Source organism: Caretta caretta, chromosome 7, assembly GCF_965140235.1.
Source record: "Caretta caretta isolate rCarCar2 chromosome 7, rCarCar1.hap1, whole genome shotgun sequence".
In the NCBI taxonomy this organism is placed as follows: Eukaryota; Metazoa; Chordata; order Testudines; family Cheloniidae; genus Caretta; species Caretta caretta.
This window is the reverse complement of record NC_134212.1, coordinates 101,165,974-101,191,349: the sequence shown is the minus strand read 5'-3', so window position 1 is coordinate 101,191,349 and position 25,376 is coordinate 101,165,974. Positions and strand designations below refer to the sequence as shown.

Sequence of the window (25,376 nt, the reverse complement as noted above, 5' to 3'; positions counted from 1 at the left end):
TCCGGTAGTGTAGCGGGCCTAAGGTAGGATCCCTACCTGCCCTGGCTTCATGCCACTCCTGGAAGCAGCCAGCCTGTCCGGCAGCAGCTCCTAGGTGGTGGCATAGCCAGGAGGTCTCTGCACACTGCCCCTGCTCCGAGCACTGGCTGCACAGCTCTCACTGGCCCAATGGGAGCTGCGGGGGCAGTGCTTACAGGCAGGGACAGCGTGCAGATCCTCCTGGCCGCCTAGGAGCCACTGCCAGACATGCCGCCACTTCCAGGAGATGCCTGAGGTAAATGCTGCCTGGCCGAAGCCTGCACCCTGAACCTCCTCCCGCACCCCTGCCCCAGCCCCCTCTTGCACCCAAACTCCCTCCCAGAGCCTACACCCCAATCCCTCTTCCACACCCCAACCCCCTGCCCCAGGCTCACCCATCGGCTCCACCCCCAGCCCAGAGCCTGCACCCCGTCCTGCAATCCCCTGGCCCAGCCCAGTGAAAGTGAGCGAGAGTGAGAGCGAGTGAAAGAGCAAGAAGGGATGGAGTGAGCAGGGTGGGGCCTCAGAAAAGGGGCAGGGCCTTGGGGAAGGAGTGGGGCAAGGGTGTTTGTGTTTGTGCAATTAGATTGTTGGCAACCCTATTTCAGATGGATCATTAAGATCAAGACAAAGCAGGGTACGAGTTGAGTGATAATGGGTGTTTTTGTAATACAGAATGAATTGGTGTAAAAAGAGTCAGATAAACATCTGAGGTTTTGAATGCTTACCCGATCTGCCAAAACTTTTGAGATTGACTCATAGTAAAATTCAAGGAATATCAGTTGGTTCATGGAGTTTGCTTGTGCCTCTTGGGCTTCCAGAGAGCTATGATTTCTGTTGCAGCAAAGATGGAATATTTTACAGAAGATTATAACTCTATCTGTCCAATCTTCGAACAAAGTGGGGAAAAGTGTTTTGTCAGGAAAAGTGTTTTGTCTTGATTGCTTTGTCAGGAACTGAATTTGTAGAGGCCCATTGAGATTGCTTAACCCTGTTGCAGCTGCTGGTTTGGTAGACCACATATGAGTTGTAGGGTTTCAGTCCAACTTGCAAAGTTTACATACAACCTGTGTATGAATTAACTGTAATTATTCTGAGAATTGTGAAGCTTGTGTATCTTAACATTTCTGTATAGCAAGAGTATTGACTTCATGTAAGATATATGCCATAGTTCTTCATAATAAATAGAAGTTTATTGGAGTACAGAACTGAATGTGAGGATATACTTGTACTTAATTAACTGCTTAGCTGCTTGTGAATTAGTTGACACCCGTGTAGGTCTGTTGATTTCAACTGAATTTTAATTGATCAACCACAACACAGTAAGTGCCAGAATGAAAGGGTTAAAATTCTGAAAAGTATCCCATAATTGTCCAAATATTATTTCTTTTCCCTTTTCTTCAGAAATGTAACCTTTTTTAGCTTTTTCATTAATGTATGTAAAAATATTAAAAGCTCTTGTATATTACATTAAAAACGTATGTCAGCTGCACTGCTTTTTCCTATTTATTAAAACTTTTCAAGCAGTAAAAACATTTTACTTGTTAATGAGGAGAAGTGAGAAAATTAATGACATAGAGCTTGGATCCTCCAAGATGTCTCCTTTTAACCATGCACAACCAGCTCTTTTTCCCACTCTATGTAGTTTAATTTCTGTGATAGGGTTCAGTAAGCAAATGCAAATAGATTTAATGATTTGCATCAGTAGATCACTTCTCAGTTTAATATCCTCTGATATTTTGGTCAAGGACTTTTTCTTTGGGAAACTAGCAAATTTTACTAGAGTAAAAATTATTAATAAAAGTATCACTTATTGAAAATCGAAGTCTGATGTTACTTTTCCAGTAAAGTTAGTTGCAACAAAAAGTTATCCTGGGGGGAAGAAAAAACACACGGATTATTTGGAAATTACTGATATTGTTGAACATGTAGTAATATATTTTACATAGCATCTTTCATCCTTCAGAATCCCTAGGTGTTGAAATCTACTGTATATACAGTACACATAGCATTACTGAAATGCAGCCACCCGTGAGGTGGAGGGCAGCAACCAACAAACACACAGCATGCTGCATAGCACTGTGGAGAACTAAAATTGTGGCCAGCACAGCAAGAAAAACTCCCAGTCTTGTGAATAGTGCTATAGGATATTTACAGTTCACCCCGAACAGGGAATACCTTGAGGTTTACTTAAGGTCTCAACCCTACCTGTTCAGCTTCATTATGTCTAGCCTTTTCACCTTGAAACAAATTCAGTTGAACTAGTGGTTCAAGTTACCTAAATACTTCATATGCTTAGACCTGTAAACATTCCATCTAATTTACATACGGCCACATCTTAGTCCTGGTAAAATCAATGGCAAAGATCTTACTTCAGTGTCTAAATTATTTATATAAATAATATGGTTTTAAAATCTGGATTTAACGTTAGAATATATTTCTTGACGTTTGAGATGTTTTGTTTCTTATGACTTAAATAAAAAGGCACTTATCCTGGTCTCTTGATGCCTTTGGCATAATTAGAAGTAAAGTTTCATGATACCACTGTTAATTACGAAGCATTTTTAAACAAATGACAGAAAATGTTTACATATAAAATGTAAAATACGTTAATTTATAACTACAAGGCCACTGCAGAGATTCTGGTAATAATAGTATATAGTAAATGGTCAGCCATGTGACTTAAGTCAATAAAGAAAAAAACATATTTCTATCAAGTTTCCATCCATTGTTTCCACCATTAAACAAAAGCTTCTCCATATGAAACAGTAATTAACATATTTCAGAATAGCAGCCGTTTTAGTCTGTATCTGGAAAAAAGAAAAGGAGGACTTGTGGCACCTCAGAGACTAACAAATTTATTTGAGCATAAACTTTCGTGAGCTAATTTCCACTGAATGCATCCTTTCCACTGAATGAATCCAATGAAGTGAGCTGTAGCTCATGAAAGCTTATGCTCAAATAAATTTGTTAGTCTCTGAGGTGCCACAAGTCCTCCTTTTCTTTTTGCAGTAATTAACGTGAGGCTTTCAGCATGCATGTGAGTAGTAGTACTTTTCTAGTTCTCAATATAACCCTCCTGGTAAAGGTCAAGATTAGAGATCCATTTTAACATTGCTGAAGTGAAAATTAGAATCTGGATATCTGAAAGGACAGAATTTCTGAGGGGGATATCTAGAAATAAGTAGATGCTTTTACAAACTTCCACTCTTTTTTGAACTTCCAGTCCAGGTAATTCTTGGAAACCAACTTTTTTTTTCTTTGAGTTGTATGATGGCTACAACCTACACAGACCTAAACACTTACTTGATATTTCTTCTTTGACTCTTTCCATATGTTTAGACAGATGCATAGCACCTCTCATCATGATCGTAAGTTAGGTTGGCGAGCAGCAGGAAGTAAGGACTTCCCCTTCCAGAAATATAGTTGTTCTTCTGTGTCTTGTAGAAATTAGTTCAAGAACTTCCATGGCTGTAATTTCTCTAAGCGCTGTACCTTTTGTTGCCAGGACCTGCAAACAGTATTATCCTTCTCTTCCTATGTTCTTAACATGTACCATTACTAACCTGTTCTATTTTAACTCTCCAGTCGTTATGCCAGCGAGAGACTTGCTCTTGTGGGTGTTTAGCTGTAGCCTTTTGTGTTCCACTTGCTGGCTTTGGTCTCCTGATGGATTGGTATTGCCATCATTCTGCATAGTTGATGAGTCTCAGGAAATAATCTCTTGTGTCTTGGGTACAGTGGCATAATAGTCAGTTTTTAAATTAGGCAAAAACTGAACGTGTTTTGAAACTAATACAAATTCCGTTGCATCTCTGAAAATTCTTAGAGTAGCGGAAATATGACAAAAGATAAGGTTTGGTATACAGAGCACAAATTCTTGGTCTGCAGTGGTTGCCATCCTGCCTGAGATGACTCTACCCTAGTTTAACCCAATCACAGAAAAGACTGGCCAGGTAAAATGCAAGACTTCTTAAAGATCAGATTAGAAGAAAACATGAGTTCAGCCTTATTACAAAGACAACTATTGCTTTATTTAAATATATACTCTGCTTTTTATTTCCAACATTTCTAAATACTTTTAAATGTCCATAGTAATCCCCTGTGGATTGAAGATGACTCTTTATTTCATTTTGATGTTGAGATTATTCCATATTTGAGTATTCAGTAACCATTCAGTAACCAGTATTCAGAACCATTCAGTTCTTATACTATAAAAAGGGTTTTTTGGCAAAGAAATTAGATAAATTGAATGTGGGATTTTCTAGGACAAGATCTCATAATTGGTTTAATTACATAAAACTATGTAGAGATCCAAATGGAAGGGAAAAAGCACATTTAATATGTAATCTCAGAATAATCAAATTTTCTTGAATTGTTGAAAAAATATTTACTAATGGAGAAAAGAAAAATGCTAATTTCAAGTACATGTCTGAAAGAAGTACTCAAACGAGTGATCATCTGTCTAGGATTTTGAGATCTCAGAGAGAAAAAGCTCAAAATTTTGATTTTGAAGTATTTTTGTATGAATTTTTAGGGTTTGAATTCCCAGACACTCTAGTACATAATCTTTGTGCTGAAACATTCACAGTCACATCTCTGGTCATTAAAATAGGTATTTGCTGGTGATCGAAGCTGTTTTGAACTTGCAACTTCACTTCCAGATACTTTATCATGTCTCAGACTACAAATATGAAATGTTGGTAATCAATCATCTCTTCTCTTAACGGCAGTCAGGCTGAATTTTCCCCAATTGATTTAGACATATTTGGCAGGTTTAACATTGTAATCAGGTTTTGTAATGGTGATATTGAAGTTAATAGATTTTTAATTAGGAAAAGAATATTATTCATGTATCTGTGGTTTCGTGGAGTTCCTTCTCTAAATACTTCCAACAATGGGTTGTTTAAATGTTGATAGCTTGTGCTTTAAAAGAAATGTTGAGGAGAAGAAAGTGGATTTTCTTCTGTTCCTCTTTACTAGTTCAAAGTGAGAAGAAATACAGCCAGCATTGAAACTTGAAATTTAGAGAAGTTTATTCAAAAACTTTCATTTTCCTTGGCTGTTTTGGTCAATTGTTCTTACTGTTATTTCTCCATGACTTTTAGTGGTCTGTTACTTTAGTTTGTCATTCTATGGTCATTTTGTGATTGTGCATTGCCAGACTAACATAAAAATCTATTCCAGCAACAGTCTTCCTCTGGATTTTTATGTCATTAGACCTGAAGGTGGCATACCTCCTATTTCCATCAAGAAATATGAGAACCATTCCACTTCTGGACCTTGGACCCTCCCTTTTGGCATCTCCCTCGCTAACCAGGAGGGTGAAGAAAATAAGTTTTTCTGGTGGCTCTTGGCCTTTAAAGTTCAAAATGAACCAGATGCAAACAGAACCACCAGATAGTTGCAAGGATTTTTTATCACAGAGACTAATAGCCCAGCCCAGCCCAGCCCAACCCTAGCTTCTGTGCTTAGCAGTCTGGAACCTGAGTGTCAGCTAATTGGGCTTGGTTACTCTGACAAGGTCTTGTACTCTCCTAGCATACAGAAAGAGCCAATTGAGCTTATCTGGTTAATGTTTTGCCACTTGGGTAGCGAACATTAAGTACACTCCATACTTCCTATAGGAGACCATTGCTCAGGTGCTAAAGCAAATCCCCTTTGTAAACACATTTGTATCATTTTCAGTGTACTAGGCTGTAAGAAGCCTGGACACGTCTCTTGCCATCCATACATAATCAGATTCCTGAGAACTGGCTTCATAAAACGTCTAAAACTCCCCAAATTTCCTACTTGGAGTTTGAAATGCATGCTACAAATGCTGACCTAAGCCCCTTTGGCACTACTTTGCTCAATGGACTTTATTTTTCCTTTTTCCTTTTTTCTGTTTCTTTAATTTCAAATAAAAGCACCAGAAGGATCTGAGTTAGGACCTCCTCCATATAGGTACAATACTGCATAGTCCATGATGATCAAGTATAGTTTTTTTCATTATTTGGGGGGTTGGGGGTGTTTTGTTTTGGTTTTTGCACTGACCTGTCATTTCTTCTTCAAGTCAACTCCTTGTTTCACAAATCACAGGAAGCTGTTTTGTTTTTATATTGCCCGAAACCCAAACAACCTATGGAGGTCGAGTAGCATACAGTAAACACATGAAGGACCTTGAACTTCTATTTAAATGTAATGAAGATGATAAGAAGATGGACATTTTTCTGGTCCTTTATTCTCCTCTAAGAAATCCTTAAGTTCTCCTGTAGCCCGATGCAATAATGCTTGCAATACAGAAGCCAATCAAGTGAGAAAACTTTCCCCTCAGTCACTCACGGTGTAGTCCACAGAAAGCCATGTGGAGGAGAGAGAGATCTCACACTGCTTATTAGAAATAGGCAAGAGAGCCAAGTGATGATTACATTATTAATTTATAAAGGTATGGACATCCTGTTGTCAGTGGGTGTGGCGTTAGGCAGTAGGGTCCTACAGTACATGGTGATTTAGTAAATGCTCTAATATGCTTTGATCCATATGGTTGCACTTCAAATATATAATTCTTAGAACTCCGCTCTTCTCAGGATGGCTACATTTGGGAGGAAATTTCAAAATTATGAAAGTTCAAATTATGTATATGCTGGAAAGGCTCAGTCACCAAAAGGAATTAAGTTATATTAAACTAATTTGACACTTAGTACCTTCATGTTTTTGGAAGTACTCCTTCTGGCAAGTTCTCCAGAGGAGTTGTCCTATGCCCCTCTCTTCTGCAAAAAGTCTGATCTAAGTCCAAGTGTTAAAGAGTGAAACCCCAGTTTAAAGATTAAAGGAGAGCCCCAAAAGGGAAGTCTAAATAAAGCTAATTTTATGTGTCTAAAATGTCTATTAAAAGCCTAGGACTGGTAAGCTAGAGTTTTATTCAGAGTTCCATCTTGGTCTGTCCTGTCTCTCCTTCTTTCCCTTTGAATCTACTGAAACCTGGCCTAATTTTCTTTAACTTCTTTCCTGAGGATGATGGCTTGAACAGCTACCCAGGGTGGCTGTGTTTTTATTTATTTATTTTATTTTATTTTATTTTTTGCAATTTTCTTATTTCTGCTGATCTGACTGTCTTCTACATGTCTGTTAAGCCAGATCTTCATTTTACTCAGATTCATTGTTAGTTGCAATTTCTGTTGGTCACAGTTGGGATCCTCTATCAACTCTTATAGGTCACGTGTGTTCTCTGTGAGCAAGATAATATTGCTTGTGACTCTGAGGTTGTTCAGCTGCTCTTCATTTATGCAGATATCCTCTGGGTTTTAAGATTTATTTCTCAATGTGAAAGAGAGGATACCCTCTAAATTATGACAGCATGTCTTTCAGTGTCTTGTTCCCTGTCTGTTGCTGGAAAATATTTTTTTGTATAAAATGTTTTTATTTTTCATACTGCTTGTAACAATAGTAAGCAAGCAATAACAGAAAAGAGGAAGAAAGAAATATACAATTACTATCATAAATGTAACAGAATCCAAAAGTACACAGATAACTTAAAACACAAAAAGACTATAGGAAAATCAAAGAAACTTTAAAAGGTGCAAAAATCAGCATAACTGACAAGGAGAAAAAGAAATCAGAGGAAAAAGAGAAGGAAGGAGAGTGCGGAATTTGGTAACATTTATTATCTTCTATTAGAGCTATATACTTTTGATCATATCTTAGCCTGAATAAAATTTAGTAATCCACCATAAAATGTACATTTATAAGTGTAACATGTATATTGTTCAGGGACCTCAACAAATTAAAAATTATACTAATAAAATGTAAGTAGCTCTTGTTTTTGTTTTGTAAGCCCTTCCTTCCAAAGCACCCATTTCACTGAGTCCAGTATTAGTCTTTGATCCTCAGAGGAGATAAAGATTTCAATTTTTCACAAATCAGGTATGTTGGAATCCAGGAAGGGACCAGTATTTCTGTGGGTTAGAGAATTCCAGCTTCCGACTAAGTCCCATGCAAAAATCAGGCTCTAAAACCAAGGAGGTTTCAAAGTTATATTAGGGCTTGTCTACGCTGGCAATTTACAGCGCTGCAACTTTCTCGCTTAGGGGGTTGAATAAACACAAACACATGTGAGAGAACATAACATACCTCCTCTTGTGTGTCCCAGAACCTGACTTCATCCTGAGACCAAAATCCTAAACTGTCCAAAACACATGACTGTCCATCTCCATGTAGGTTATTATGGCTTTGACTATGTGTTTCAAAGTATATTTCATATATGATTACAGTTATGAGCATTTCTGGCAAAGTACAGTATTCCAATGTGTTTGAAAGTGGACTGAGCTATTTAAAGAGCTATTCAGCCAATGTTGCAGCTGTCTTTAGTCATGAACATGAAGTAACTGGCTTCACAGAATGTGTGGGAAAACATTCAATATGATCTGCTTATATTACCAGAATTGCTGGTGCAGCGAAATGAAGACAGATACATCATGGAATTAAGTGTCAGGCTGCATCTTTTATTATACTTTAACACAGGGGACGAGCGCTACCCACCCATCATCCATACTTTCCTATACTGGGCATTGAATTGGTTCCACTGTGAGGGTTACATGGATCCCTACCATATAACCCAGAATGGGGAGTAGACTCTACTCAGATTAATCACAGGGCTCGGCTCTCTCTGAGTCCCAGCACCCTTCACCCCCACTTCCCCTGCCCCTCATAGGGGGACAGAGGGTGCAAAAGGGTGGAGACCATGGCCTCTGAGGGCCACAAGGCCTGACCGCCACAAGGCCTGACCTCCCCCCTTGAAGGGCACAAGGTCTCCTCCTAGCCCATGAGTCCAAGACCCATCACCAGATCTCAGGTCTTTTGGGAACTCTTCATTTTATCCTTTTCACAGAAATGGAAACTGCCTCACGTTGCAATGAATTAACAACCCAACCCAGGTACCTCAGTTAGGTATTAAGTACCTTCCAACTTAATCCCCTATGGCTTGAAGGTACTGCAAGGAAGGCAAAAAACTCCCTGGTCTTCCCCCAGTTGACCAATGAGAGAATAAATTCATTCCTGACCCCTAAACGACTGATGAGCTGGAATATCTGCATCTGTCAGGCCAGCTTCCCATTCCTAGTTCAGGGTGAGTAGGGTGGATCAGCTGGAAAGGAGCTAAAAGAGGATCCACATGACCACCACCCCAGGTTAAATCCTGGAAGCTGGGGAATGCTGGCCAATCAGCACCTGTCCTCTCCAACTGGTCAGTGGATGCCAGTGACTTCTGGAGGGGAGGAACTACCTATTCTTGATCAGCCAGTGTGCCCTTCCCTGCTGCAGGGACTGTCCCCTTTCTCCACCAGCTCTATCAAGTTTCCCCACTCACTGGGGTAGGTGAGTGGTGTTTGACTTTACATCAGTTGCTGCCAGAATATGTTCTGGTCTTCACATGTCAACAGTAAGATTCATGCCCTGTAACTTTTTTAAGGTTAGAGGCTAGAGAAACGTGATAATTTTAAATTATGAAGGGTCCCTCTATCCCCAGTTAGAAGGGTCCCTCTATCCCCTATCTTCCACTTTGGTACTTACGGGTGCTACAGTTAGTGTAAAAAATGAAAAAAGCATAAAAAATAAAATGTTTGTGTCCCTGCTTATATTTTTGCATACTTGTAAATTCTTCAGAGACAAGATGATGATCTTAATCACATTTTAGGGTTTCCTACAGATTTTTTCTCTGTCTTAAGTGAACATGTTAAACTATATCCTTTCCTGCTATTAACTTGCAGATTTTCCTTAAGAGCTACCATTGAAAGGCCTGCTTCTAATTCTTCCAGACCTTTAACTGCTGCAAATGTTTGTAGCTGTAGTACAAATAACAATAAACAGTAGTGCCTCATTGTACAAACACCTAATAAGACACAGTTTCTCACTTGAAGGACTTAAATTTTGAACCTAGTAAAGTGACTTGCCCTAGGTCACACAGCAATTCAATGGCTGAGCTGGAGATAGAACCCCCTGGTCTCCTGAATTCCAGTCTAGTGCTCTATCCACCAGGACCACCCAGCCTCCCCTAAATAGTCTGACTTCAAAAAATGGCATAGCGGTGGTTTAATTTTCCATCAAAATTACCTTATGAGATTAAGAAATCTGAGCTGCAGACATCCTGGTTTCTCTGCAAGAGTGTCATGTCACAGCTACCACAGATGAAGAGAATTAGAATAGAGATTTTTTCCCCTTCTTTAAACCTTTGTTTAAGCTATTGGAGGTGTCACTCACTCAGTTCTCGAAACCAGGAAGTTTTCAGCTTGTATTTCCCAGTATTTTATATTAGTAGTAAATTGATGGCTGCATTTTAAACAATGGTTTCTTCCTCCCTTAGAACTTTATAAAACAAGTTTGAGGATGTAAAATAAAAACAAAACAACAGAAACCCCTTTGCCATTCACCTCAAACACATGCTTGGATCAGGTTTTTAATGGGAGTTCAGATAATATGAGGAAGCATGCTGTATAAATGACTAGCTAGAAATAATTTTCAGAATATTCTTCTGACTCCACACCCATCACTCCATTTCAGGAAGTATGAAGTTTAGTAGAATTAGTGGTGACTGAGAGGACCAAGATTTTGTGTGCAGCCATACCTGAGAGTAGATGGCCTTAGGTTACTGCATTGTCTAGATGGGTTGTTAAAATGTCACCCCTCAAGTTAATGTGGGTTGTAGAATGTTTGGTATTACACATCATCTTTGTCATTATGAAAGTTTCAAACAGTTTTATAAGATTAAAAAATTATTTAGTGTACAGTAGGTACTAACTGTTTCATTAGCACTTAAGAGCTTTGAAAGTCTTTCCACATATGTACAGCTTTGTACTTGAACAAGGGTTGAATATTGACCTAATTTGTCTTTTTTTAAAAGGACACAGAGTTTTAGCAGAATACTTATGCTATTGAAATAGACAAATGCAGGTAGTATTCCTTAGGTAGTCGGTGTAGAAGGTTGATGTGCTATAAGATTTACTGTGCATCACCTTAGCCATCATTCCCATAAGTATTAATTTTAACTCCACTAATAAGAAACTGAACAAAAGTGGAATTATGAGTTCAGTAGTATTCTATGAAAGGTCAGTTGTTAAAAAGGCAGAGTCTGACATTCTGTGAAAAAGGTGCCTTCATTAATCATCCTGATAGGATAGCATAGGATATTCTTGACCAATACCAGTGAACCTTAGAATATAATGTTTCAGGAAGTGAGGCTTAATTCTTTGTATAAAAACAAGGATTACTTGAATGAATGCAGAATGACTTATTTTTTAGTACCGTAACATTACTGCTTTATTTTGGCAATTTAAAATAGAAAAAAACCCTGTAAACTTTAATAAAATACAACCCATTTTTTTAAAAAATCCATTCATTTTGCAGAACTACATGCTATTGTAGGATTAATATTTAAAAACATATCTAGCTGATCTGAATATGAATGGAATGATACAAAACACTAACTTCAAAATAATATATTTATAAACTCTTAAAATAGTATTTTCTTGTAATGTGGTTTAGATGTGTGGTTTTGCTTCACGTTAATTCGTCCCTGTAAATCATAAACAATTAATGCTGTATAGAACTAACAGAATCTTAATTGCTATTTATACTTTTTCCTTGCCTTGTGTAAACTAGTATTAAATTGCTTGTGTATTTTATTCTTGTCCGTTGTAACAATAACAATTTTAAAGTCCAGTACAAATTATATAAATTATTAAGTATTGGTCTAGTGCCACATTAATCAGTTGAACATCTTTATTGTGACCACTCCTGACAGATTATGTTCACCATGATGCCCATTAATGCACAGTACTGTAAGATCCAATGTCCACTACAGGATCCCCGTTGTCTGTGTTGCTGCTGTCACGTCTAATTCAGGGCAGCAAATCTCAGCCCAAGTTGAATATGCTCCTGATATTTTGTGGAAGATATTATTTGGGGAAAAAGAAAGTCACTGTTTGTCTTTCATTTATTAGATTCAATGTAACAAATATGAGCACAGCAAATTGCAAAGTCTGCAATAGTTATTTTTTTTCCTTAATGTCATAATTTTTGCATAATGGCTGTTTGTGCTACATTGACTAGGTCCATGGATTGCTTAACATAAGTGATTACATTTGTTTATGATTATAAACTCCCTCCATTAAAAAGACTGTACAGAAAACTTATAAATGATTTGTTTAAACTTTCTACTTCATTAGCCACATTATACACTTTACAGAGTCATTGTCTAAGAGTTAGTAATATTTGTAATGAGCTGTATAATACGGGCCTTTTGACAAAATTTAAAAACAGATGGAACCTGTTAACAGTTTATCATGCATATTTCTTAATATTCTTTTGATGGGTTGTGTTGCTGTAGGCCAAATGGTGGTGTTGCATAGTGTCATGGAATGGCATGAAAAAATAAAATTGTCTACTGCTAGAGCAAGTCTTATTTTTAAAAAAATTACAGTTCATGGTTAAAATTCTACAATTTCCCATAAAATGAAATTTAAGCCTCCCTTTCTCTATGGAAATAGCATGTGTATATACTTCCTATACTGTGTTAGCTTGTGACTTGATATTTAGGATTATAGTTTGCCATCACTTGCACAGCATTCATCTCTAATTTATATGGATACACTTGTGACTTCTTCATTTAAATTATGAAAAACTTATATTATGCTATCAGTGCGTTTATGTGGATGTTAAAGGGAAGGATTTGTATATATCAAGCAGGAGTAATACAAAATCATTAAGATTGAATTGCACAAAAGAGTAAAGTTTTATGTTTTTTTCTTAATTCTGAATATTAAAGAAAATGCAGTCCAGTTAAGCACCTTGCCCTGAGTTTATTTAGGCTTTGTGTTAACCACAAGCTACTCTCATTCCCAATATGTTAAATAAACACATCTTTTGCTAACTCCAAGAATAAAAAATCAAAAAGTTTACAGTGAAGTACAATACCTTGTTATGGTTAATTCAGATATCATATTGCTTGCTGATGAAAGGTGCTAAAGCCACCGTTGAAGGCGACAAAATATTTTATTTACAGAACAGGAATAGGATGACCAAGGGCAGCGTATCTCACTGCAGTTCTAGAAGGAATGTTTAAACAAAATGATAACAAAACTGAACAAAAGTAGATCCATTTCTCTGCCTGCTTCCCTTTTTCCAGATTGCTCCCTGCCAAACTCTTCTTCCTAAAGGATCCTCCTCTTCTGTAGTTTCCCTGAAATTCTCACTGGACTTTTTACATCCTTATTGAGATGAAGCACTTTTTCCCTGCTTGCCCCTTCTCCCTTCTAGGTTGCCTGCTGGCTGAGACTGACTGCAACTCTCTTTAATGGGATACCATCTTTTCTCTGTTAACTAGCAGGGCAGGCAGTGGGGAGCAGTATTTAGTACCTGCCAATGAGGAAGGTAAATCGTACATGTTACTTTGCAAGGGTAAATGCTTAATTCCTGAAAGGATAAAGAGTAAGGACAGTCTCTCTAATGTAGAAGGGATGGGAGGGACACCTAGCCCTCCCCTTGCAGATGTGGAGAGTAGGAGGAGGTCAGCAGGAGATAACACTAAGCTGGGCTCTGTGGGCATCTTTCGTCTTGCAGATCTGAAAGCAAAGGAATTTTTGAAGCCTGGCTTATTGTATGCTGTATATCTAGCCTTAGTTAAACACCAGGAGGGACCAACTCCTAGGTTAGTGAGGAAAACCATGTTTTCATGCAGTTATGCTCCTGTGACAGTGTATGTTATAGCTCGAGGATATGCCCTTTTAGGAATTGGATTCTCAGCATCAAGTGACTTCATACAGACAACTGTTTTGTGGCCTGTAATGTTTTATCATTACTGTCCTGGGCCATATATGAACTGATGACCTAGATATAAACTGCACTGTCTCCTTGGGGCAGGAACCAGCTTTTAGTTCTGTTTATTCAATGACTGCACCCTAAACGGGGGTGAGGGGGCTTTGTCCAACTTGCTGGGGGAAGGGGTATAGCGCTTTATGGGCTTGGGGTGAGAGAGAGGCTCAGCAGTTGCCACTCTGCAAAAAGTAGAGTGGGTCAACATGGCAATGCTGACTTATCCCCCAGGACTAGAAGGGCTGGGGAGTTAAAAAGGGGGAAGCCCAGCAGGAGAAGTCTCTTTTCCCCAGACCAAGCAGAGCAGCATCCACCTTCTCACCCCTTTGGAGGTGGCAAAAGACCAGGTTTGATCAGGACCTGCTGTGGGTATTGCGCTAGCCTCTGGTTTTTAAGGGCTTGGAAAGGAATTTTTGCCTCACCACCAGATTGGCCTAGGTGGAATGGGGGTTTTTTCCCGGCTTCCCCACAGCGGATTCAGGGGAGCTCTATTATGGTGAATAGGGAAGGGAGTTAGGCTACGCTGCCGTAACTTATGTAATTGTGTGGTGGATGTCCAGTGCAGGTAATCCTTAGGGAAGGGGTACAGTGACCAGATAAAGTTTGGTAAGCACCTGACATTGGCCACTGCCAGAAGACAGGACACTGGTTCTAGATGAACCTTTGGTCTGACACAGGGTAACTGTTCTTATGTATGTGGTTGTAGTGCTTTGTATTTGCTCTTTGCCCAAGTCAGAGGCATTGAAAAGCAAAATGTATGTACATTGTAGAGATGGGGAGGGGAGATGTTGTACATTTGTGGGGAGCACTGTTCACATTCCAATAGGGTCCCTCGAAGCTAGAGAAACATTTCTGAGCCTGGACCAGACCATGGTGTAAAAAACAAGTCGTCAGGTCTAAAACCAGGCAAATACGGAACCTCATTCAGCAAATAAAAAAGAAAAATACATTGAAGTCTAGATACAGTATCTTTGTAGTAATAAAAGCAGTAGTACAGATTTACTGGTGTAGGAGTTTTAACTGTAATACTGTGGAATGGTAGGTTATTTTGTGTTCAAGAGCTACATTTATCACAAAAATGATGATATACAAATCACTTCCATATCACAAAATGTTCTTGGTCAAAATTGGCTTGAGGCAAGTGATATCTTCGAGTAAACAGTATATGAAGACCATATCTTAAAATGATAGATCACCTAATTTTGTTCTGACAGAGGTTTTTGCCGCAACAAACATCTGTCACTGAAATACCAATTCAGAGATATGGAAGCCAAATTGTAGAGGTTTTCTAGTATTTGTCACTCCTAACTTAAGAATGCTACTGTTAGTTCTATAGATAGTCTAAGATAGAAAGCAGCTTTCCAGTTAAAAAACTGAACTATTAAGTGCTGAATTAACTTTACACAGAGGCAATCATCTTTAAATGTAGATTAAGTGCTTTCAAACTGTTAAAGATTTAGTTTAAATCTAAATATTATTGATTCTATATAAAAAGCATCTGTTTTAAAAATGTAGCTAATTTTGAACATGACAAACTTTACAAGCATTTGTGGGGTTGGGTATGATGGTGAATTTGTTACTAACTACATTTGAGATGATTATTGTAAAAGTATGCTGAAGGTCTGCCATTTTGGTATTGTCATGACAGGATGGGGAAGATTCTAGCTCAGAACAAAGCTAACATGTCATGTACATTTGTGCTTCTTCCTTCTTCTAGGTATTCCTGTTTGTTGGGATAGCTCATTCAGTAAAGTCATGAAGGATCATTGGGATTTAGAGGAAAAAACTGAATCAGTTATTATGTGACTACTAAATACTTCAGATATACTCTACAAACACAAAACTATGAACTTAGTCCTAAGCCTTTATTTGTTCCAAAATAGTTAAGGTCATGTTAGGGCTTTAATTCAATTCCCTTTTTTCTGCGACTTGTATAGTAACATGCCAAACTTGTACCAGACTGAAACTTACATACAAAGTCTAATTTTTGGAATAATTTTATTTTATGGTAATCATCAAAGAATAGTTTAATGTACTGTAAATTTCAGAAATGCAAAAACGAGTTAAAACTAGGTTTCCGGTCTTTTGTGTAGCGGGGGAAGTGACTTACGGGAGCAGAATGAAATTTGGTTGTCAGTTGGTTCATTAAGTGTGTTGCAATTGTTTTGTGGTACTTTGCAGAAAGGGCGATACAGCTAATATTTGGAGAAGTGGCTACTGACCGTAATCTGAGAAATTTCTCTGGGATTGTGATTATATGTCACATTCAGCATGTGTTACAGTCAAAATGGTAAACGTAAAAACATTTAGTAAATATATATCCACCAACTGCAACCAAGATTGCTCCCGTAGAGATGTTATTTTTATATGGTCATTTGTCCACAAAACCCACCGCTCCCACACAAATATAGTATGGTTTAGGAAAGACATATTCCCATAGAAACATAGCTCAGTAGCAAAAAAAAAAGGCAGAATGAAAATGAAAACATATGAATCCACTAGATCACATCTTCCCCTCCCCCCCCCCCCCCCCAGGTCGTTTCTAATGAGGTTGGAAGTTAAGAAATGTAGAAGTGCCATTATTTCCTCAGGAGTATCTCCCAGTAATATGATTTTTTTTTTTAAATTGAGCTACCTATTTACATGTAAGGCCAGTTTGTCTTTTAAACAACAGACCAATTTGGCTCATCTGAATTTTCTTTTATGTAGGTGACTAAGTATGACACAGGAAAAAAACAAAGTATGCACACAACAGTAAGCAAGTGACAAGGAAGGGCGATATGTCTATCTGTCATCTTGGTAAATTATACACATTTTATTGCATTATTTTATATCCTATTTTTAGCAAAAGTAAATTGTGCTTTAAATAATAATGTGGTGGACTGAGACCAGTAAGAAAAAAGAAAATTAACACTGACACTCAATTATTAATTCATGATTATGTCTTCTTGTTGTTAAACAGCCATGTGAGTTAAAGGCTATCAGTCCTAACTTTGAATTTTCCTTTCATTAAATGCTATCAGAACACTGATAATATTTAAAACTAGTTTTTTTATAGATAGAGTAAATAGCTAAAATATTTTAACAAAGTGTCTGTGGATCTAGTGCAGACAACATCCAGACAGGTTACTGTTTAATCTGACTTTTTTCCACCACAGCATCAGATATCATGTATATCATATTTACAGATCCGTTCTCAGATTGTATGTAAATTAAATCTGCTATATGTTACCTCTAGGAAGCTATACAACATGTCTTTATTTGTTGAAATGTTGTAGTGAATTTACTAAACAAACAAACAAAACTGGTGCAGCCAGCTAAGTAAAACAAAAATACTGCAGTGAGAATAATTTTTCTTCAGTCTGAGTTCTGGTGCTTTTTTTTAATCTGGCTGATGTTACCTCTTAAATTTAATTTGCAATGCTGAAAACTTATACCATCTTTTATGATTTGTTTAATTTGGGCCAAAAGAGATTGACTATTCATTGATTCTTGACCTGCCAGTACAGAGAAAATAATTTAGTTAATAAGAATTTTCATGAGGTGTAAATTTAAATGTATGAGGATTCTCCCTTTGCTATAATGTAATAGAAGTTAATTTAAAAATTGTATAAGAGCCTGAGGGTCTATGGTATCTAAACTACAGAAAGTAGAACCACTTACAATAGTTAGATGATAGTATGGAGCTGCTTTGATATTGTGTGTGTGTGTGTGTGTAATATATAAAAATTATGATTGACATGTAGCATTTATATTTTGTTCTACCTGTCAGGGAAGTACTATTGGTTAACTTCAGAATACCAGTTCAAAGTGAAGAATGTGCAGCACTAATAGCAGAATATGTCATAAACACTGTGGAGAGTTTCATATTGATGTACATGTCTTTGAAGCAGAAAGGGTTAAAGAATTCATTAAAAATGAAGGATCCTAATATTAAAGTTGGAAAAATGTGGGTGAATGACACATTTTTTACGCACCTCAACTGTCAACATTTCTAATCAAATCATCTAGCCTTCTTGCTGCTTAAATGATACAAGCAATATTTCCTGTAATAAACACCCCTAAGTCTAATGAGAGGCCCTAAGGCAACTTCAAATGTATGAATTCATTATAATTGAACAACATAATCTGCAGGGCAACGATGCCTGCTACCCAGTCTTTTAACTTCACACAGCTTGGGTGTTCTATGAAAAATGTTATACATTTTGTTTACAATGCATTGCTGCTGTTTGAAGTATTGTATGTTCCTGTAGTACATAAGATCGGGACGCATAATGGAGGAAAAATCAAGGAGGCAATCTTTCATTTTGTTCTTGTATGAAAAATTCAAAAGACTGAAAACTCACCCAGAGAAATTTTGCAAGCATATTATTTTCCAATGTTTCGATCAATTTGTCTGTCAACCATGCTGAGAGGTGGAAAGGGCCAGCAAAAGCAATTTAGCTTGTGAGGTCCAAAATAGAAATGTTTTAGGAAACCTTGTCACATGTTATTTCTTTATATTACAACTGCAGTGTTTTTTATTTGCTGGTCATATTATGAAGAGAAATTGGTATCAATCATCTAAGTCACCTATGAATATCTGATATAACTATTACTTCTGTTCACATAAATAACAAAAATACATAAATGAACATTTTAACACATATGAAAACCTTTGGTTGATAACAGGCTGCTTGTTCAGATTTTCCATTTAACAATTTACTGTGCATTTTAATTGATTGTACCCTACATGACCTCATGCGACTTATCTTACATATAAACATTATTGACCTCTCAGTGGCTTTAATTAAGTTATGATTGTCTTACAATAAGTGAATTTAGGATTGATAAGTATATAAAAATGATGTTTAAACAATAAATGTTCTCTACACATACATATGTAAAATACTACAATTAGCACATGAGAGCAAACTTTAACTCTATTTGTGTTCATTCTGGGGGTTTGATGTTTGTGTTTTATAAGTAACATAGCCTCTGCAGTTTAGTGAAACTGCTGCAAATATATTTATCTGTAAATCTGTTCTGAGTCTCCAGTCCACCTTCTGCTTCGCTCTCGCCCAATCCGAAGTGCAAAAGACTTGTTTGACGCATTTAAAACGCTATTCCATAGTGTAAAGAAAGTCCCTGATATAGTTAGTACAGTTTTCATTTTAATGAAAAATTTTACCTCCAAAAAGAGGTATCTGAATTAGTAGACATAGTTTTATTTTAAATAGATGATTTATCCAGCCAGGGATTCAGAGTTCATGGTAAAATGAAAAAGTTCTTAGAAACAAATAAAAAACACTTCCAGTCATATTATGTATATATAAATGTAGAAAAGGAGGACAAAAAATCCAGAGACCTTATTTGCTGTCAAAACATGGACCGCTACACTGCAGAAGGGCTACAAAAGGTCCCATGGAGGCTACTTCAGTAACTGCTGTGGAGTGAGTGGCTCCATAATAGTTCTGCACCTGATGGGGGAGTACCTAACCTAGCCCTTCTACTCTGATTTGGACCTCTGGCTGTGGGGAGAAAACAAAAATTATGGCTGATGAATTACCCAAATGTGTGTGTGTTAGTGTGAACAAGTAAGAAAGGCAGGATTTAAAATACCTGTGGTTGTTCTATTAGACTCATGTAGGTACCTTTATGTCTTTAATGATTTTCTCAACTATTTTTTCTATTATTGTTTGGGATAAAGCCCAATGAACTATAATTCTCAACATTACCCTTAGTTCCTGTTTTAAAGAAGAGTACAACATTAAGCACTTTCAAGTCTTCACACTGGTGGTTTTTAATAAATAGTCACACATTTTTTATATCTCAACTTTTTCAAGTTTTGGTTACTTCAGATCTCTGAGATCTCATCATCTTCTTTTTTGTGTGTGTGACTTATTGCAATTTAATTTTTCAAGTTCATTAATCTTTCTGATACCTTTATCACTGACAGTTCCTCACCTACACTACCTGTAAAGAACAGACCTGGAGTAGGTATTTCCCTATTGTCCCCTTTAGTGAGGACTGTTACTGATCAGTCATTTACTTATCTTCTGATTAAAGGATCATAGAAGTTAGAGATGGAAAGAGACTTATTAGTCCTGGAAGTGAAAAGCAGCACTTGTTCTAGCCAGTCTAGTTTTTAAATGTCCTAAGCAGTAGGCATTATGCTGTTTCTCTTGGGAGACTGTCACAGCTTTCCAAATCTCAGAGTTTGGAGGATTTTTTTATATTCATCCAAAATATTCCTTTTTGGAACTTCATCCCATTATTCCTAGGTGCATCACTTTTCACCTCCCAAATAATACTTCCCAATTCTTGGGATTTACATCCTTCAAATGTTTGTAGGCAGTTGTATTTCTTCTATATTCATATATATAAATTAAATATAAATTATTGAGTAGCTTTTTTTAAATGTACCTCTAAGTAAGCCTTTCAGTCTCTTGTTCGTTTGTTGTTGTTCTTCTCTGAACTCCAGTTATTAGTATAGAATCTTTATGGTATTGTGATGCTGAGAAATTAATATAATATTCCAGGTGTGATCACATCAAAGGGATATACAGAGAGGGATGTTGTTTTACTAAGGGGGTGTGTGAGACCAACAAGGGAGAAATGTTAATAAAACCCATGTTTACCCTTGCAATATTTAAGTCAGTAATTTGGTGTATTGTGGCTTACTTCTTTTGTAAAAACATCATTATATTATTTTCTTACCTTTTATTAAAGACCTAGGAAAAGGAAAATAGTTAAAGCATTTGAAACTTGTCTCACTTCAATACTTTCTCTTATTTCCTTTCCTTTTAGTTGTATAGGTTCTTGAAAGTCTTTTTAGATGGTATTAATGATGGTATTACCTGTTTTTGTTGGGGAAAAAGAGAAAAAGTTAGTGGAGATGTCTTGAGCTACTGTTGCTAAGGTCTGATCCTGCTTCCTTTAAGACAGAACAAAGTCACACAAAAGGGGAATGAAAAGAATAGCAAAGAAAGAAAATGCAGCTTCTGTCTCTGGTGCTGACTTTTATGTTCAGTCTCGCTGCCGGAAAAAACACCTGCCCAGTATGTGGTCTTATCATGCACTCAGAGACCTGGCTAACTTTTACCAGGATCAAGCTGTTTAAGGCATTGCTTTTAGCTTGCCTCTGGTCACAAGCCTACAACCGTGTTGCTAAAGGTGGATCCGTCTTGGCCAGCTAAGCCAAACTCTTATTAGAAAGCAGGAAGAGGAGATAGAAAAGAGGAGAGAGGAGGTGGGAAGATTAAAAATGACACTTGAGGATCCGGGTGCAGCTGAAACCTAAGGCTCATATCCTAAATGTAGTTCAGACTTTAGCTGGAGCCAATAGAGTTGATGATACCATCTCGTTCCCTCTGTGGCTCTGTCCAGTCAGGACATCTTTCACAATCAGGACAATGAAGACGCCAGTTTCATGATATATCTCAGGCTCCCATGAGAAAATGAGGGCAGCAGGAGCTACAATGGTGAGGCTTGCTCCTTCTAGTCATAGAATCATAGAATATCAGGGTTGGAAGGGACCCCAGAAGGTCATCTAGTCCAACCCCCTGCTCAAAGCAGGACCAATTCCCAGTTAAATCATCCCAGCCAGGGCTTTGTCAAGCCTGACCTTAAAAACCTCTAAGGAAAGAGATTCTACCACCTCCCTGGGTAACGCATTCCAGTGTTTCACCACCCTCCTAGTGAAAAAGTTTTTCCTAATATCCAATCTAAACCTCCCCCACTGCAACTTGAGACCATTACTCCTCGTTCTGTCATCTGCTACCATTGAGAACAGTCTAGAGCCATCCTCTTTGCAACCCCCTTTCAGGTAGTTGAAAGCAGCTATCAAATCCCCCCTCATTCTTCTCTTCTGCAGACTAAACAATCCCAGCTCCCTCAGCCTCTCCTCATAAGTCATGTGTTCTAGACCCCTAATCATTTTTGTTGCCCTTCGCTAGACTCTCTCCAATTTATCCACATCCTTCTTATAGTGTGGGGCCCAAAACTGGACACAGTACTCCAGATGAGGCCTCACCAATGTCGAATAGAGGGGAACGATCACGTCCCTCGATCTGCTCGCTAGGCCCCTACTTATACATCTCAAAATGCCATTGGCCTTCTTGGCAACAAGGGCACACTGCTGACTCATATCCAGCTTCTCGTCCACTGTCACCCCTAGGTCCTTTTCCGCAGAACTGCTGCCTAGCCATTCGGCCCCTAGTCTGTAGCGGTGCATTGGATTCTTCCGTCCTAAGTGCAGGACCCTGCACTTATCCTTATTGAACCTCATCAGATTTCTTTTGGCCCAATCCTCCAATTTGTCTAGGTCCTTCTGTATCCTATCCCTCCCCTCCAGTGTATCTACCACTCCTCCCAGTTTAGTATCATCCGCAAATTTGCTGAGAGTGCAATCTACACCATCCTCCAGATCATTTATGAAGATATTGAACAAAACCGGCCCCAGGACCGACCCCTGGGGCACTCCACTTGACACCGGCTGCCAACTAGACATGGAGCCATTGATCACTACCCGTTGAGCCCGACAATCTAGCCAGCTTTCTACCCACCTTATAGTGCATTCATCCAGCCCATACTTCCTTAACTTGCTGACAAGAATACGGTGGGAGACCGTGTCAAAAGCTTTGCTAAAGTCAAGAAACAATACATCCACTGCTTTCCCTTCATCCACAGAACCAGTAATCTCATCATAAAAGGCGATTAGATTAGTCAGGCATGACCTTCCCTTGGTGAATCCATGCTGGCTGTTCCTGATCACTTTCCTCTCATGCAAGTGCTTCAGGATTCATTCTTTGAGAACCTGCGCCATGATTTTTCCAGGGACTGAGGTGAGGCTGACTGACCTGTAGTTCCCAGGATCCTCCTTCTTCCCTTTTTTAAAGATTGGCACTACATTAGCCTTTTTCCAGTCATCCGGGACTTCCCCCGTTCGCCACGAGTTTTCAAAGATAATGGCCAATGGCTCTGCAATCACAGCCGCCAATTCCTTCAGCACTCTCGGATGCAACTCGTCCAGCCCCATGGACTTGTGCACATCCAGCTTTTCTAAATAGTCCCTAACCACCTCTATCTCCACAGAGGGCTGGCCATCTCTTCCCCATTTTGTGATGCCCAGCGCAGCAGTCTGGGAGCTGACCTTGTTAGTGAAGACAGAGGCAAAAAAAGCATTGAGTACATTAGCTTTTTCCACATCCTCTGTCACTAGGTTGCCTCCCTCATTCAGTAAGGGGCCCACACTTTCCTTGGCTTTCTTCTTGTTGCCAACATACCTGAAGAAACCCTTCTTGTTACTCTTGACATCTCTTGCTAGCTGCAGCTCCAGGTGCGATTTGGCCCTCCTGATATCATTCCTACATGCCCGAGCAATATTTTTATACTCTTCCCTGGTCATATGTCCAACCTTCCACTTCTTGTAAGCTTCTTTTTTATGTTTAAGATCCGCTAGGATTTCACCATTAAGCCAAGCTGGTCGCCTGCCATATTTACTATTCTTTCGACTCATCGGGATGGTTTGTCCCTGTAACCTCAACAGGGATTCCTTGAAATACAGCCAGCTCTCCTGGACTCCTTTCCCCTTCGTGTTAGTCCCCCAGGGGATCCTGGCCATCCGTTCCCTGAGGGAGTCGAAGTCTGCTTTCCTGAAGTCCAGGGTCCGTATCCTGCTGCTTACCTTTCTTCCCTGCGTCAGGATCCTGAACTCAACCAACTCATGGTCACTGCCTCCCAGATTCCCATCCACTTTTGCTTCCCCCACTAATTCTACCCGGTTTGTGAGCAGCAGGTCAAGAAAAGCGCCCCCCCTAGTTGGCTCCTCTAGCACTTGCACCAGGAAATTGTCCCCTACGCTTTCCAAAAACTTCCTGGATTGTCTATGCACTGCTGTATTGCTCTCCTAGCAGATATCAGGAAAATTAAAGTCACCCATGAGAATCAGGGCATGCGATTTAGTAGCTTCCGTGAGCTGCCGGAAGAAAGCCTCATCTACCTCATCCCCCTGGTCCGGTGGTCTATAGCAGACTCCCACCACTACATCACTCTTGTTGCACACACTTCTAAACTTAATCCAGAGACACTCAGGTTTTTCTACAGTTTCGTACCGGAGCTCTGAGCAGTCATACTGCTCCCTTACATACAGTGCTACTCCCCCACCTTTTCTGCCCTGCCTGTCCTTCCTGAACAGTTTATAACCATCCATGACAGTACTCCAGTCATGTGAGTTATCCCACCAAGTCTCTGTTATTCCAATCACGTCATAGTTCCTTGACATCACCAGGACCTCCAGTTCTCCCTGCTTGTTTCCAAGGCTTTGTGCATTCGTATATAAGCACTTGAGATAACATGTTGATCGCCCCTCATTCCCAGTATGAGGCAGGAGCCCTCCCCTGACAGACATTCCTGCCTGTGCTTCCTCCCGGTATCCCGCTTTCCCACTTACCTCAGGGCTTTGGTCTCCTTCGCCCGGTGAACCTAGTTTAAAGCCCTCCTCACTAGGTTAGCCAGCGTGCTGGGAAAGATGCTCTTCCCTCTCTTCGTAAGATGGAGCCCGTCTCTGCCCAGCACTCCTCCTTCATGGAACACCATCCCATGGTCAAAGAATCCAAAGCCTTCTCTCCGACACCACCTGCGTAGCCATTCGTTGACTTCGACGATTCGACGGTCCCTACCCAGGCCTTTTCCTTCCACGGGAAGGATGGACGAGAACACCACTTGCGCCTCCAACTCCTTTATCCTTCTTCCCAGAGCCACGTAGTCCGCAGTGATCCGCTCAAGGTCATTCTTGGCAGTATCATTGGGCACCAGTGGAGAAGCAGGAAGGGGTAGCGATCCGAGGGCTTGATGAGTCTCGGCAGTCTCTCCGTCACATCGCGAATCCTAGCCCCTGGCAAGCAGCAGACTTCTCGGTTTTCCCGGTCAGGGTGGCAGATAGATGACTCAGTCCCCCGGAGGAGAGAGTCCCCGACCATCACCACCCGCCTTCTCCTCTTGGGAGTGGTGGTCGTGGAACCCCCAACCTCAGGACATCGCATCTCATGCCTTCCAACCAGCGGGGTCTCCTTCTGCTTTCTCATATCATATCATCTGGTCCACTCTCCGCAACGGTACCTGTGGAGAGAACATGAAAGCGGTTAGTTACCTGTGTCTGTGTTACTGGAACCCGGACATTCCGCTTACCTCTTCTGGAGGTCACATGTTGCCAAGCTTCTTCACTGGCCTCTTGGCTCCTCTGTGCAACCTGCTCTAATTCTTTAGAGCTTTGTGCCCCTAGAAGCATATCCTGAGTTTTGTCCAGAAAATCCTCAGTTTCTCGTATGCAACGCAGAGTTGTTATCTGTTGCTCCAGACCTTCAATCTTCTCTTCCAATATGGAGACCAGCTTGCACTTTGTACAGACAAAGTCGCTTCTGTCCTGTGGAAGAAAGACAAACATGGCACATCCACTGCAAGTCACAACAGCTGAACCCCCCCCTTCCATATCACCTTCCTACTATGAGCTTCCTCAGAGCAGTTTGCAAGAC

General features: G+C 39.4%; 1 protein-coding gene across 1 annotated transcript in view; it reads left to right on the top strand.

Moving 5' to 3' along the window:
* The window catches only part of MGMT (O-6-methylguanine-DNA methyltransferase), a 311,394-nt gene that overhangs the window by 87,705 nt on the left and 198,313 nt on the right, over positions 1-25,376 (top strand). The gene's annotated exons all lie outside the window — the stretch shown is intronic.